The sequence below is a fragment of the Lepeophtheirus salmonis genome, chromosome 10 (genome assembly GCF_016086655.4).
Source record: "Lepeophtheirus salmonis chromosome 10, UVic_Lsal_1.4, whole genome shotgun sequence".
In the NCBI taxonomy this organism is placed as follows: Eukaryota; Metazoa; Arthropoda; class Copepoda; order Siphonostomatoida; family Caligidae; genus Lepeophtheirus; species Lepeophtheirus salmonis.
The window spans coordinates 19,517,542-19,532,124 of record NC_052140.2 but is presented as its reverse complement, the minus strand read 5'-3'; the positions used below and the strand labels follow the sequence as shown (position 1 = coordinate 19,532,124).

At 27.7% G+C, this 14,583-nt stretch overlaps 1 protein-coding gene across 1 annotated transcript in view; it reads left to right on the top strand.

Moving 5' to 3' along the window:
• The first annotated feature begins 785 nt into the window (after window positions 1-785).
• The window catches only part of LOC121125742 (tachykinin-like peptides receptor 86C), a 78,178-nt gene continuing 64,380 nt past the window's right edge, over window positions 786-14,583 (top strand). Inside the window, exon 1 of the mRNA XM_040720941.2 lies at window positions 786-1,050. The gene's annotated coding sequence lies outside the window, so the exon portion shown is untranslated. The remainder of the gene's footprint in view (window positions 1,051-14,583) is intronic.

Sequence of the window (14,583 nt, the reverse complement as noted above, 5' to 3'; positions counted from 1 at the left end):
TAAATTCCAAAAAATTATTTTCATCAGCTGTTATAATTATTATGAGCAACTATGTAGTGAACTTTTTTTTCTATTACGTTCAATTATACTCAAAACCAGATTGAACATTTGTTTATGCTCATAAAAGGCAGAGTAACCTGGAGGTTTTGTTACGGAATTTTAATTTTGAAAGTCCTAGTCGGACTCAGAATGGAATTGAGGATCGACATCGTAGAAATTTTTGCCAATGCCCTTGTTTATTTCCTTCCCCCCTCCTCCCTTGTCACAACCGATTATAGCTGATTCAATGAAACGGTATGATATCTAAACAGCTCCACTCCAAAACATGTTTCAAATTGTCAGGGTTATCATTTTAATTTTCGGATTTTTTTTTCTTTTTTAATATGTCCAAAATATACACTATTTTAATCACAAGTGATACACCTTTAATAAAACGTCATGACAGCTTAGCTACTCTTCTTCAAAATATTTCTAAAATTGTCAGAGATATGTTGTCAATTTTCGGTTTATTTTCATAATTTAAACTACATATTTAACACAACTGTTAGAGCTTTTTTCGCCTTCGGAGACGCTGGATGAGCTGTGATACAACATTAAAATATTGACAAATAAAGAAATAAAGATATTGCAAAATGTAATTGGTAACAAAAGAAGTTGCCTTGTTTATAAATTTAACAAAATATACGTAAGACAAATAAAAGTCTCGCAACATGTACACACACATATATATGTATAAGTTTCACGACGATTCCAAAGATGGATGAGAGGAAAAAAAGGGGAAATGTAGTCGTGTTAGTTAATGTATACACACATACACTTGTATTTCTCTCTGTCAGGTAATTGTCAGTTAATGAAAAACATTTTTCCCACTAAGACACTTAAACGTAATGTCCTAAATATATATATTAAACTATCGTGTAAGAAAATTATGCATAAGTGTGAACCTGTAGTTAAAACAATGCCGTTCAGAAAATTAAGTACTGATTGTTTTCCTAATTAACAATTTTGGTGGAGCTAATTTTAAATCCATACAAAATATATATACGTAAAGTAAGTCATTTCTTTATTATACAAATACACACGCAAATCATTCACTGGGGTGTTAAGTTACCCCTACATTTAAAGGGGTATTTGAACAAAGCAATTCAATTATTTTTTAACTAAAAGTAGTCATTTTTAAGTTTAATATACCTATAAAAATTAAACCCCCAGCCCTCACTGAAGGTCAAATAGATTCTTCGACTAAGTTAAACGCGTGACGAGTATTTTTAGGCAAATACCTTTGAAGTAATCTCTGATTGATTATTTTGAAAAGCTATAAAACTTAAATCTCACTGTAACAAAAATTTGACTGATGTAGAAAGTTTGTCGATAAATATTTACTCTAACAATAATTTTAATGTAATTTAACTTTTGTCAACAATATAATATTTAAATAAACCACAAATCTAAATAGAATAATAGTAATTTAACCCCTTACAAAAAAAACAACAAAAAAAACACACTTTTAATTCGATGTTTAAAAGAAATTGCAAAAGAAACAGAGTGATGGACAGTTTTGAACTTGTTAATAATATAATCAACGTACTATAGCTTATTATTAAACACACTGTTTAATAGTTTAATGCAACCTATAAGTCATCAGAAATATAAAGCATTACTTGACATAATCATTTTTTTAAATGATTTTCGACACCTATACTTGTATTAAAAAAATATAAGGTATAATGAGTACATTAAATTAATACAGGCATCCTAATTTAAGAGCTTTTTTAAAAAAATTTGATCATTACTAACACTATGCAACAAAATGAAGGTCATGGAGTAATCGCCAGCTGACACCCACAATTATTATTGTAACTTAAGTTGTAGAACACGGATATGACCATTAAAACTTTTAACCTCAACCAATTTGGCCTTTAAAACCATTTTTTTAAACTTACGTTTTTAGGGTATAACTAAAGTTCCATATTTCGCCATGAAATAACTATTTAAATGAAACTCAGAGTAACTAACAAATTGATACAAATATTTTAGAATTTGAAAAATGGCTTATTAATTATTTTATCTTGAATACAATTAGTAAAAAATGTATATAATCACCAAAAAATCGAGTAAAATGAAGGACCTTAAATATAAGCTAATATATTTTTTATTTGTTCATGTACTTTATTTCTTCGCTGAAGGTAAAGAATAGATCTAAATTTAACAAAAGCGCATTTAATAAAGGTTAATTTTGATTGAATTTCGTGTGATATAGTTTTTAATATTTATTAAGAAATTTATCTTGAAATAATTGATACTTTAGATACAAGGGCATTAATAAAAGTTTATAGGTGCTTCATATTCTAAATAATTGATACTTATAAACTGATAAACGATTCAATTTTTTCCCCCAGAATATTATTCTAACCTATATTTTGGCATCCTAACTAGCTTATTATATTTAGATTTCTTAATAAATATGAAAAAATAAATGCACAAAAATCAATCAAAAATAACATTTTAAAAAGTTTATCTTTTTAATTGAAATATAGGGTATATTCTACTACTTATGGTAGGATGTAAAGCACCTGAAGTAAAAATAAAAAATATATTAGCTTTCATGTTAGATCCTTCATTTTACTCGATTTTTTAGTTTTTATACTAATTTTAATCAAGATAAAGTAACAAATAAGCCATTTTTGAAATCCCTAACTGTTTTGTATCAGTTTTTTAGTACCTTTGATTTTCATCTATATACCTATTTCATGTCGAAATATGGCAGTGAATCGTAGTTATACCCTAAAAACTTGAGTTAAAGACAAAGAAGGCCAAATAACCTATCTCTGGGTTGCTTAGCTATCTCACAGAATATTTTAGCATTGCAATAGTAATATTTAATAAAATATAGTCAAATGCATACAAAGAAATTCATTTCTTTGTGATGACATTTAAAGAATACGATTCAATTATTTTAAAATAATGTCTACATTTCTTGATGAACTTTAAAAAAAAAATAAGTTACTTCCTTTTAAAATTCTAAATATTTAAAATTGAATTATAGTCCTTTAAACATATTTTGAACCAACTCTGCGTGAATGACCCTTAGGCTACGCTGTAGACTGTAATTACAATCAGTAATACAATGTCGGTGGGGATATAAGTTCGTAGCACCTAAAAATGACTTGAATAATGGTAGAGAGACATCGTTCTCAGAACCAGAAGTCTCCAATTAAATGTCTCTAGACGATGGACTCGTAAAGTTCTGTCTTCTTAAAGAAGAAGATCAAGACTCATATCTTTAGCATCGACCAGTTATTTCTTTTTATGAAATGAAAAAGACTTCAATTCCTCCAACACATTACTACATGCCAACAAACAAGCTGATATATTGCAAAAACTCAGGAATAGTATTAAGTATATATGTATATATTCAGAAATTTGCTTTACATACTATCAAATTTTCATCTGTAGTATATAAATGGAATCGAATGATCTCTAAAAACTTATTGTATCTATTTATGATATCTTACCAATTAACATTTCTAATTTGAGTGAAACTGGAAATAGACATGCTTGACTTTTCTAGGTCAAAATACTGATATCGTGACCTTATGGTAAAAACTAATTTTGCTGGGCTTGAATAATAAAATACAACAAAAGAATAAATTAATTATCTATTAAACTTTGTTTTAAAGTAGATCAATATCTTTAAAAAACATTCAAAATACAGTGATTTAAAAATAGAGTAGGTGGCGTCAAGTTCAAAATTTTAGAAGCCTCTAAATCCTGAACCGGAGGATAAAAAAGAACAAAATTTTAGATTGTTGAGTTTTTAACTAATATTAAAATATGGGTCAAATTTGAAAAAAAAATCCAAGGTACTGTTGTTTTTGATTGATGGATTGGGCATGGAATGACCCTTTCCTTAAATTGATGTTAATAAAATTAGTGTCAAATTGGTGTCATTCTAGAATTTTAAATTGGTGCAGTTTGTACAAATCAAGTAATTAGAACCGGATTTTTTACGGAAAAATCAACATTTTTAAAAACTTTATGTTACGGTCAAGTTATAATGTTACTTCCTAGCTACACCAACGTGTTTCTCATTTTTTATTTATCGAAATTTCCAGTTTGCAGGGGCAAAATACATTCCTTTTTATAATAAATACAATTAGAAAAGTTTGAGGGAAATTGAATATTATTTAGAGGTAGCCAAGTACCACAAAGTTTTGGAAATTGCCAATTAGTTTTCAAAATAAGTAATTTCTTTCTCGATTATCATACAAACGCTTCACAATACAGCTTTTTATGTTTAATAGTTTTTCAAGATTACTTTATTTACTAAAAGAAACAATAATGGTTTCAGAGAATTTTTTTAAATTGAATTACAATGCAAAACAGTTGAAAAAAACCTATACATTTAGAAGTGTTGCTTGTATGCTTTTTGTATTTCCCCAATGTTCCTTCTCAAAACAAAATACCTTTTTTTTCGTTATGTAGGTTCTTAATTTAGGATGCAAAATCAGTCCCATTTATTGGTCTTTCAAACGTCCTCTAAGAAGCTCATATACACATCTTTTGTTTAGAATTTAAATCCATTTGGTACTACAATTATTAATTATAATAGTTGAATCATATTTGATAACAAATAATACATGCAATACTTTGAAGTTTCCTTTCAAATTAATTACCATGGATGCTAATTTGTACAAAAATAGAAAGTAGTTATATTATTGCAATATTTGTTATAAAAGAAAAGCTAAGTAGTATCATAATTTATTCAAACAAACCAGTGTAAATATCAAAGTGCAAAGACAAACACTATAGAAAAATCGAAATTATCTCAAAGTAAGTTATAAATATCATAATTGAGTATTTGTTACCAAATTGAATGGAACTAAATTGCCTTTGGCAAATGGCTCTGTGAGATTTCCTGTATCATCATTTTGAATTAAAGAAGAGTATTCATGAATCATCAAATGTTACTATTAAATAAATCTCTAGTTTACGGGAAAGCACATGCGAGGAAGCTATCTCTTCTAACGAGGTGCCACTCCTTAAATATTCCAAAAATTATCAATCTTGAAGTGTAAATAGTGAAATTGCATGTCATATTGTTGATAAACGACACTAAATTATCAATTTTGCCAACAAACACCATGAATGAATTTTTCCCAGAGATGATTATTTTGAATTCTAGGAACTTGCAATAATAATTTTTGCTAGTTTTACAAACCGCGGAAATAAGTTTATGACACTCATTCCTATGAACCACACTCGTTGGTTGTCTAGAATGTTTCATACTTTGAAAATTTGATTATTAAAGTAGGGTTTTAACTGAACTTGAAAAGAGGAACGAAGATTGTAGAAAATATGTATCTGTATTGCGAAAATATATTTGAAAGCCTGGATCACTGTTCCTACATCCTCAGATGTTCCATTTAATTATTTGAATTTGATGAAATCACTACATAATTATTCCGAAATCAATAGTCTAATTTCAACAACGGTATCTCAAAATCTTTTTAAGTACTTATGGTATTTATCTGAAGAGCTTGTTGGTTTGATTATATTTGATAGCCAAGTTATTTTGGTATCCAAAAAGAAAATATTATTGGAAATGAAAAATATGAAAAAATAAGACCAAAATGCAAAAAAAAAGTGAATGCCTTAAAAATTTGAAGACTTTGTTACAAAGAATACAAACCATATCATTGAGATGCTGAAACTCCCAGAAGGGTTATGAAATGTCAATTCAAAATTATGGCAATGCAACTATGATTATAAGAAATCCCGTGAAAATATTTATGCTTTTTATGTTATTAATGACCAAACAGAACGAGCCGTGACACTCGCTATATAATACAGTGGATCGTTATCGAACAACTATTTTAAAAGTTATATAGTAATCAAATATGCGTAGCACAAAACAATACAAAAAATTATTGAAGATAGTTGAGTATATTTTTTACTAATTTTTAAAGCCGTTGAATTACTTCTAAACATAGCTCGATTTGACATATATTTTACTAATTTTATTTTTTTAAATTAAAAAGAACTAATTGCCATTCTAAAACTTTAACAATTCATTAAAATTAAAATATTTCATGAAAAATCTTTATTTTTTAGTCTAAAAAAAGGGAAAATATTGTACGCAACACGTTATATATGTATAAGTTTTTTTTCAAACTATTTTGCATAGGAATCCACATTATTTACATTAACAATAACAAAAATGTTTTTTGGAGTAAATTAAATTATCTTGAAAAAAGTTGAAAAACATAATAAGCTGTATCGTCAACTATTTTCCAAATTATTGACAAACAAATCACTTTGTATAAAAAATTAAAAAACATAAAAAGTTGTATTGGGTACCGGTTTAAAAAATTATTTAAAAATAAATTACTTTTTATAAAAAAATTTACAATTTTTAAAATTTTGCTTTCGTAGAGCTACCTTTAAACATTTTTCAATTGTTACTCAAACTTTGCCAACTATATTTTTTTATCATAAAGAACGGATTTCAACAGAGCAAACTGGACATTAAAAAAAATTATAGTAAGAGACACTGTAATCTACACGGATCTGAAGAACTTGGACCACTATCTATGGAACGTATTGGAGAGAGAGTACCATTAACTTGCATATAACACTCAATGCGGGCTTCCAATTTCAAGACAGTGGCCAACATGGACAAAAAGTTCATCATCAATTTATGTGCCAGATTGGAGGATGTGGTTGAAGTTGGAGGTGTTTGGTTAGAATAATTGAATTTACTATAGAAAGTTACATGCAAATACACAATATTTGTGAATTGATTAATTAATTGTGGAAATAAATTGTAATATACACTATTCTTAAATTATCCAGATTTAAAATTCACACCCTGTATATAATTAAAGTAAGCAATATCTTTGTTTTAAGGTCTTTTAAAACCTTCTTAAATTCCTTCAAATCCCAACACAAAACCTTCCCTGGGGTGTTAAACAATCCCAATATTAAATTAGGTACTTTGGAACATATCATACATTTAGATTCCTTACAAAATCTTTATAAATGTAAAAAGTCAATCTATCACTTCCTTTCAAATCTGAACAAAAGTATTTCCCTGATGTGTTTAGCTTTCCCACATAAAAAGGGATATTTTACCAAAAAAAATTTAGCAAACTGTGTTATGCAATTTTTTTCTTTAAACGTCCGTTAGTAAAATGGTATATTATACATCAAGTAACTTAAAGAATTACTTCTAATTCTTTTGAATCGACATTATATCACCAATACTTTTTTGTTTGATCCAAAAATATTCAATCAGTTTGTATACAATTATTGATTTATCTCGATAATTCATGCTTAGGATTTATTTGTTTGTTCTGAAATTTTCAGTTTACCAACTCCGAATAAACAGACAAGCTCAAAAAAAAAAAAAAATCATATTACTTAGCAGCTTTCAATATTATTCAATTCCTGAGTACCAAACTTATTTTTTTACTAATTGAACTTTATTCGGAGAAACTTAATTCTTGATAAAGTCATTGATAATTTATTTATCACCTTCTTTTGTCACAGCTGATTGTAGTTGATCTAATAAAACGTCATTAGCATTATTCTTTATCTCTTCAAATACATTCTTGAAATTGTGAAAGTTATCATGTTTAAATTCGGTTTCTTTTTTCAACATGTCCATTACCGGGTGATCCATTGAAATCTGAACCCTGTATAATTCAATAATTAATTAAGGTTGAGGGATTGTAATTAATTGATGTTTCGATAAATGAAAGCATAAACAATTAGTTACAAAACAAAATAAACTTGTGTTCCCTAAATAATGTACTTGTCGAGAAAATGACACATGAACGTGATCACCGAATTTCCATTCCTGCACTTTAAGCCATTGGGCGTCTCTAGGACCACCATTCACGCTGTCATCAAGTACGAAACTTTGAAGAGGAAGAAAGGCTTTATCAAAAAGGTCAAACTGGACGTAGAGGAGTTAAAGAAAATAGCCCTGGCCAATCCTATCAAGTCCATGAGGGCCCATGCAAGAGATCTCAGAGTTTCACACCAAATTATCCAGAGAACAACAACAAAAAAGGATTGAAAGAGCCTTGTGAGGGTGAAGAGGTAACTTTTAGAACCAGCAATGAATGAAATCCGTCTCATTCGTTGGGAGGTTAATTTTGACTCTTTTTTTGTACCCCATGGAGTGTCTGCATCCAAACACCGAGGCCATCAATGCCACTGTCGCCCAGCATTGGGCCGCTTTGACAAAGGAATTGCACGCCAGGCCTTCCATGACTGCCTGGAAACAATCATTGCCGCAAAGGGAGGCCACAATAATGATTTAGAAAGCTCAGACACACATCTATTTATTGTATTATTTTTGTTGAAATTCTACCTTGAATTAATAAATTAAATCTTGTTGAATTTTAAAATTCAAAGTATTCAGATTTAGTGTAATGTTGCTCCTTGTTATTCACGATCATACGAATTTTATAAAAATATGTTTTTTCTCATAAAGAATAATCACAATAACATTAGAATGTATTAAAACAATGTTTCAATTGCCCATTACAAAAAAACAACAAAAAAACTCGCACAGTAAAAAAGCTTAGGTTTTACAAGCCTAAACATGGGTTAATTAGATTCTTATTTACTCCTCATTATATTTTTAAGTCTTCATCACGAAATAAGGGGCTCATAACGAGGTATACTTCTTTACAAAACATAATAAATTATAAAGTCGATAAACAGATTCATCTCCCATACGAACAAATGGATACAATGTCATTAATTGAATATTCCTTTGTTTCTTTTTAGGAGAAAACTTCTTATTGGAGAAACAACAGAGAAATTAGATTTTATAGCTTAGTTGTACAAAAGTTTGAATTTGTTATCCTTCATTCTTTGTCAATATTGGAAGTTCTAATAGTTTTTTTTATTCTATAATAGGTTTTGTAAATAAGTATATGGACTATTAATTGGTCCATTGGGCCCGTTGGTGTTAAATGCAGTGTTGATCTTGTAATTGATGTTGTAAGAATATTAGACGGAGAATATATACAAAACTCTGTTTCATTTCATATTTATTGGTATATGCAAGGTTAGCAAACTACGATTTGCAGAGACCAATAAAAGAAGTATCACAATCAAATGTTTAAAATGGATGTAAATAACTTCAATTTTATTTGTTACAAATAAATTTCATTCGATTTTGTTGCTTTATTTTTCCCCTGCTGTTTATGTTATAATCTACAGCAAAATCTGTGATCAAAGATGATATTTCAATACAACAGCACAACATTCTTAAACTTAAAGAGAATTGAATGAAATTTTCAGGAATTAAAGAATGAAGTATTCTGCAAAATATTTTATCTTTAAATAACTACAATTGAAGAAAAAAAAGATAATAAGACAAAGTACTTTCATATTGCGTAGTTATAAAGATTTTAGATACTAATACCGGGTTTTAGTTGATCTATTTCGCATTAACAAATTATTTAAAAACTTTACATAATATTTAATAAATAAACGTTTTTTAATCCATTAAACTTAATTTTTGATTTTGGTTTTGATTTATTTAAATCAAATATAATTGACGTCAAATTGATTTTCCCTATTTAGTACTGAAAATCCAGCATTCCTATGAACTTCTGTGAACGCCTCCTGTAAGTAATTGTACAGAAACACAATCCCGAAAGCCACATTGTGGAATGCAATTTTACCCCAGAAACACTTTGCCCAAAAAAAAAAAATATATATATATAAATACATTTGATGATGATTCATGCTGCAATACTATGTAATTATGATTTATGTTCATATTACATTGTTCTATAAGATAAAACCAAGAAAATAGTAATGCGTATATTTCTTAAGTTGTTATTTTATATTTATTACGTTTTCTTCATCTCTATTTATTTTTATTAAATGCGAATGTCTTTGTGAGTGTGTGTCTCCGGGAATGAGGGACCAACCAATGAATGGTTTTGGTTATATTTTTTTTTTTGGTTTCAATTGAAGGTTCTGGTTACATTTTTTGGTTTCAATTGAAGGTTCTGGTTACATTTTTTGGTTTCAATTGAAGGTTCTGGTTACGTTTTTTGTTTTCAATTGAAGGTTCTGGTTACATTTTTTGGCATTCAAAGACATGACAGCCTCAAAATAGCATTTTTTCGAAAAAACAACAACATTTGACTAACAAACGACTACTTCACATAAAATAAAAAGTAAAATTCATATAATTCTAAGAATTATTTTCGAGGAATGTTGGTATGCATCTTTGCACACTTTTTTTAAAGTAGATTATAAGGCTTAGAAAAGAAAATAATAAAAAGAAATAAGACAAGAATTTTTAATTATAAGATGAAATGATGTCCATCCGGTGACCATTTTAGCTGGCTCATTTTCTTCCCCGTTAATACCTACTCTAATAATTGTGTTATTCAAATAATGTTAAATTTATCTTTTTGTAGAGTATTCACATCTTTTGTAATTAAATAAAATATTAATATAGGTCAATGAAGTGAGTTAGTTTTGATAGACTATATGATTAAAAAGGGAAAAATGTTGAATTTAGCATTATAAACTAGACTGGAAATATTAATAGCTTTAAATATTCATTTTTTATTTGATCCTGATTTTTGGTGAGAAACAACTATTTGTATGAAATGATACCAAATCTTTTAAATTTACTTTGTAGTAAAAAACAATAATTAATAAATATACCAAATTACATTTGATTTACATTATGTTCTCTGATAATTTTTATTCAATTGGCGCTCAGTTCAAAATACTCGTTGAAATTTATCTGTGGCAATAATAAAGAGCTTCCTGAAGATAAAAAAAAACATTTAGAAATTGCAATGAATAAAATAAAGAAAAGTTTGATCTGCTCTAGAATAAATTTAACTACTTGAAGAACTTTTGGAAAGCTTTGTTTGAATGAAAGAAGCAATTTAAACATTTTCTGCAGAGATTTCTATCTCTTAATATATGAGAAGGTGATTATTCACAGTAAAAATGAACCCATTAAACTAGACACGCCAATTAGCCAAAATTTGAGATATTTTTATGGAAAAAGTCCTTGAGATACATCAGTCTAACCTTATGCACCGTATTCAGGTTTTCATGAATTAAATATTTGATTAAAAAAATATGTTTTCATTAATAAAACAAAAGTTGTCAATCTTTCAATCCAGGTGATGGGAATACTTATTTGAAGTAAAAACGAGTCTCTTTTTCAATAAGTAATGGAAACTGTAGTTGACTTATCGAGTAAAGCTTACGTAAATCTTAAATTAAAAAATGCTGCTAAATTCATTTTGCACTGATAAAGTAGTTATTAAAAAAGCGATGGCATTGAATGACCAACATGGGGACATTAATGAAGCAAAAGTCCTTGTACATTTATAAAAATCACTCTTAACTTTTTCAACAATTTCTGCCAAATCCGAACGCAGTTTTCTAATTCTTAAGATTTTTTCTACTGGGTTTTTAACCCACCAAGGAGATGTTTATCTTCATGCATTGTTATTATTACGCACAAAGGTTAATTTAAAGGATCTAAAAACGAAAATATGAAACTTATTTGTATTTATAATTTATTCCAAGAATGTTTCTATCATTATCGATATTATCGATTCTCGGTAATCAAAAAAGATCGATAATTTGTTATCACAAACAAGTACATAGTAGCTACAACACATTCAATCCAAACAATTGATTCATTCACAATGTCAATTAAATCTCAATCGACAATCATTTATTGATCAACTCTGTGGCCTTTATTTTTTAAATATTGTTCCTCTTTTTAATTTATTTATAGGATGATTGCCATTATTTTTGCTTACACAGTTCCAATAGTGGTAAAGTATCCGTTTGGGAAAACAGCACTCTGCAATTTTGCCTACGGCAATAAGGTTTTTGGCAAAGTGTCATAGAAAGCCTAAAAAATAAATTGTATAGTATACTCTTCCAAATAAGATCCTTCATTTCCAGATTTTTTTAATGATATTTTAATTGGTCAAATAGAGTTACACTGCTTAAGTATTATATTTACTTCATCTGAGCTGGAAGTAGTCTTCTTTGATGTGTAACAATTTTGTGGTATGAATCCTATGAGCTATGTGGGCATGTAATCATTCTTTTTAGTATTGTCGACTATTGCATACATATTATGATATTTTACATTTGTATTCCCAATGTGACATACTTGACCAAATAAAAGTACATGTCGCTGCGCCTGATGTACCAAATTTGGGACATATCTATTTGATACACGTTTATTTGCAAATATTTTATTTTTATGCAAAATATGGCTTAGTTCTACAAAATATACTTTATATATGCGATAAAAAATTAAAAATCTTACTGTAACATAATTTGGGTAATAAAGGGCTAGGAACGACCAGTGCGCGAACATACGCATATTGAGTTACAGATAATAATTTCTCCTAGGCGTGTTGTCCATTGAGCTATGCCGTTCCATCACATTTTTGTAGAATTGTAAACAAAATAAACTAATATATAATCAATCTTTCAAAAGCTGCAATGTTTCTATCAATAGCCCAAATATTGAATTGAAATCAAATTTAGAGTTAGCCCTTACTTTAGGATGCAAGAGTATATTCTGCAGCCAACTGAATTTACAGTTTTTTAGACATATTTATAACGTCAATTTTAAATTTTATTTATTCCATAAATCAATAATTAATTTGTATACGCTTCCAATGGAGAACTGAGGCTATGCTCCATCCCTTATCATTAACTGATATTGTACGTTAATTTTTTTGATAATAGCTAATTGTTGTTTATTTAATTTATATTGGGTTAGACATAGTAATGGGGAAAAAAATTTTGTTTTTGACGACTGTCAGGAGCCATCATTAAATCATTACAAAACATTTTGTCGATTCTATCACCAATATTTTATAAATATTTTGGCAAAGAAAGTCCAGAGTCGAAATAATGAGAAGAATCATTTCAGAATAAGTAGGGAGTTTAAATATTTCAAATGTAATATTAATTACTTTATTTGAATTTGTACGAAGTTCAAGATTAGGATATTATTATTAACTATGGGTATGACGTCATTATCGAACAAAAATCCATGGATATGCATATTTTTTCAATAGGTTTTTGTTAAATAAAACATGGACATTTTTTCAATAATATAAGCTATGATATTCTTTATCACTATTAATGATGAATAAATTATAAGGGTTTAAATATGAATGTCGTTTTTCATCATTTTTCAACCTAAAAATGGAAATATGTCGAGTCTTGACCAAGATACAGAATCAATAAAAACATTTTGATAGTAATAAAAATCTTTTCACGTCAAGTTTATTAATCATACTTGAATATGGTGATTGTCTTAAGGGTGAAAAATTACTCTGAACAATAATAGTCTAAATTATAATAATCTGGAAAATTCATCCAAATAAAAGTTGAGATCATTTTTGGATTCTGGGCTACATGATAAATTATAATTTTGGCTTCATTTCATTGGCAGAAATGTTGGGCATATAATGTTTATTTATGTTTAATTCTAAACACAAATTTACTTTTATTCATTTTACAAATGTGTACATATTTTAATTTTTTTAGTGTGTGTGTTCATAAGTAAAGAACTATTTGAGGGAGAAAAACTAAAAAATAACTATGTAATAACATTTTTTTTACACATTGTTAGTGAACTGGGTCAGTATAAACTACAAAATTTATAAAAATTATTTTTGTTCCACTATTTTATTAAATCGAAACATAGTCAAGATAGACTCCAAATTAATTTATTTAAATATGTAATATTTTCCTGAATGTTTTATTCATTTTTGCACTCGAAAATATAGGTTCAAATGCTATTTATACTTGTTTGAGTTCAAGACAAGGGGAAAAAATCCTTATTTTTTTAAATTTATCTTAACAAGAGTGTATCACCAAAATATAATTTGTGATTATAACAGTTACTACTTTAGAAAAATATACTTGTGAATTTTGATGACGTTTAGTGTTATTTATAGAATAGTAGCTGATATTAAATTAGAACAATGTGTATACCTGAAAAAAAAAAAAAAAGGAAATAGGAAAAAAAAAAAAAAATCATTAAATTGATCAAACTCAACAAACCATTACTAAAAATTGCAAAATTTACGAATAATTCCCTGAAAACACATTTTTACAACAATAAATCTACATTATTCCTGAAACCTAAAAATCTAAACATATCCCCACCTCTAAATAGTATATATCTTTATATTGCCTTACTTAGGATTTATTAATATTTTAGTCATTTTTATCCAGGTTTAGTGTATTTAAATAATATGTTTTGCTTAAAAGTCTTTCCTATGTTTTTCCGTTTGATTATTTGGATTCTTCTTTTTTCAATGCGAAGAATAAGGTTATAGGGATAAAATATCCCTAGAAATAAATTGTGTGGGAGTAGTTGATGCTAATAAAAAATAAAAGAAATAGTTGACCAAAACATTCGAATTTAATAGTTGCATATGTTAAAAACATAAAGGCTACTTCATAAATATATATATTTTTTAAATTGTTTATTGAGATATTGAGGATTGCTTTTTGGAAAAAATTTTATGA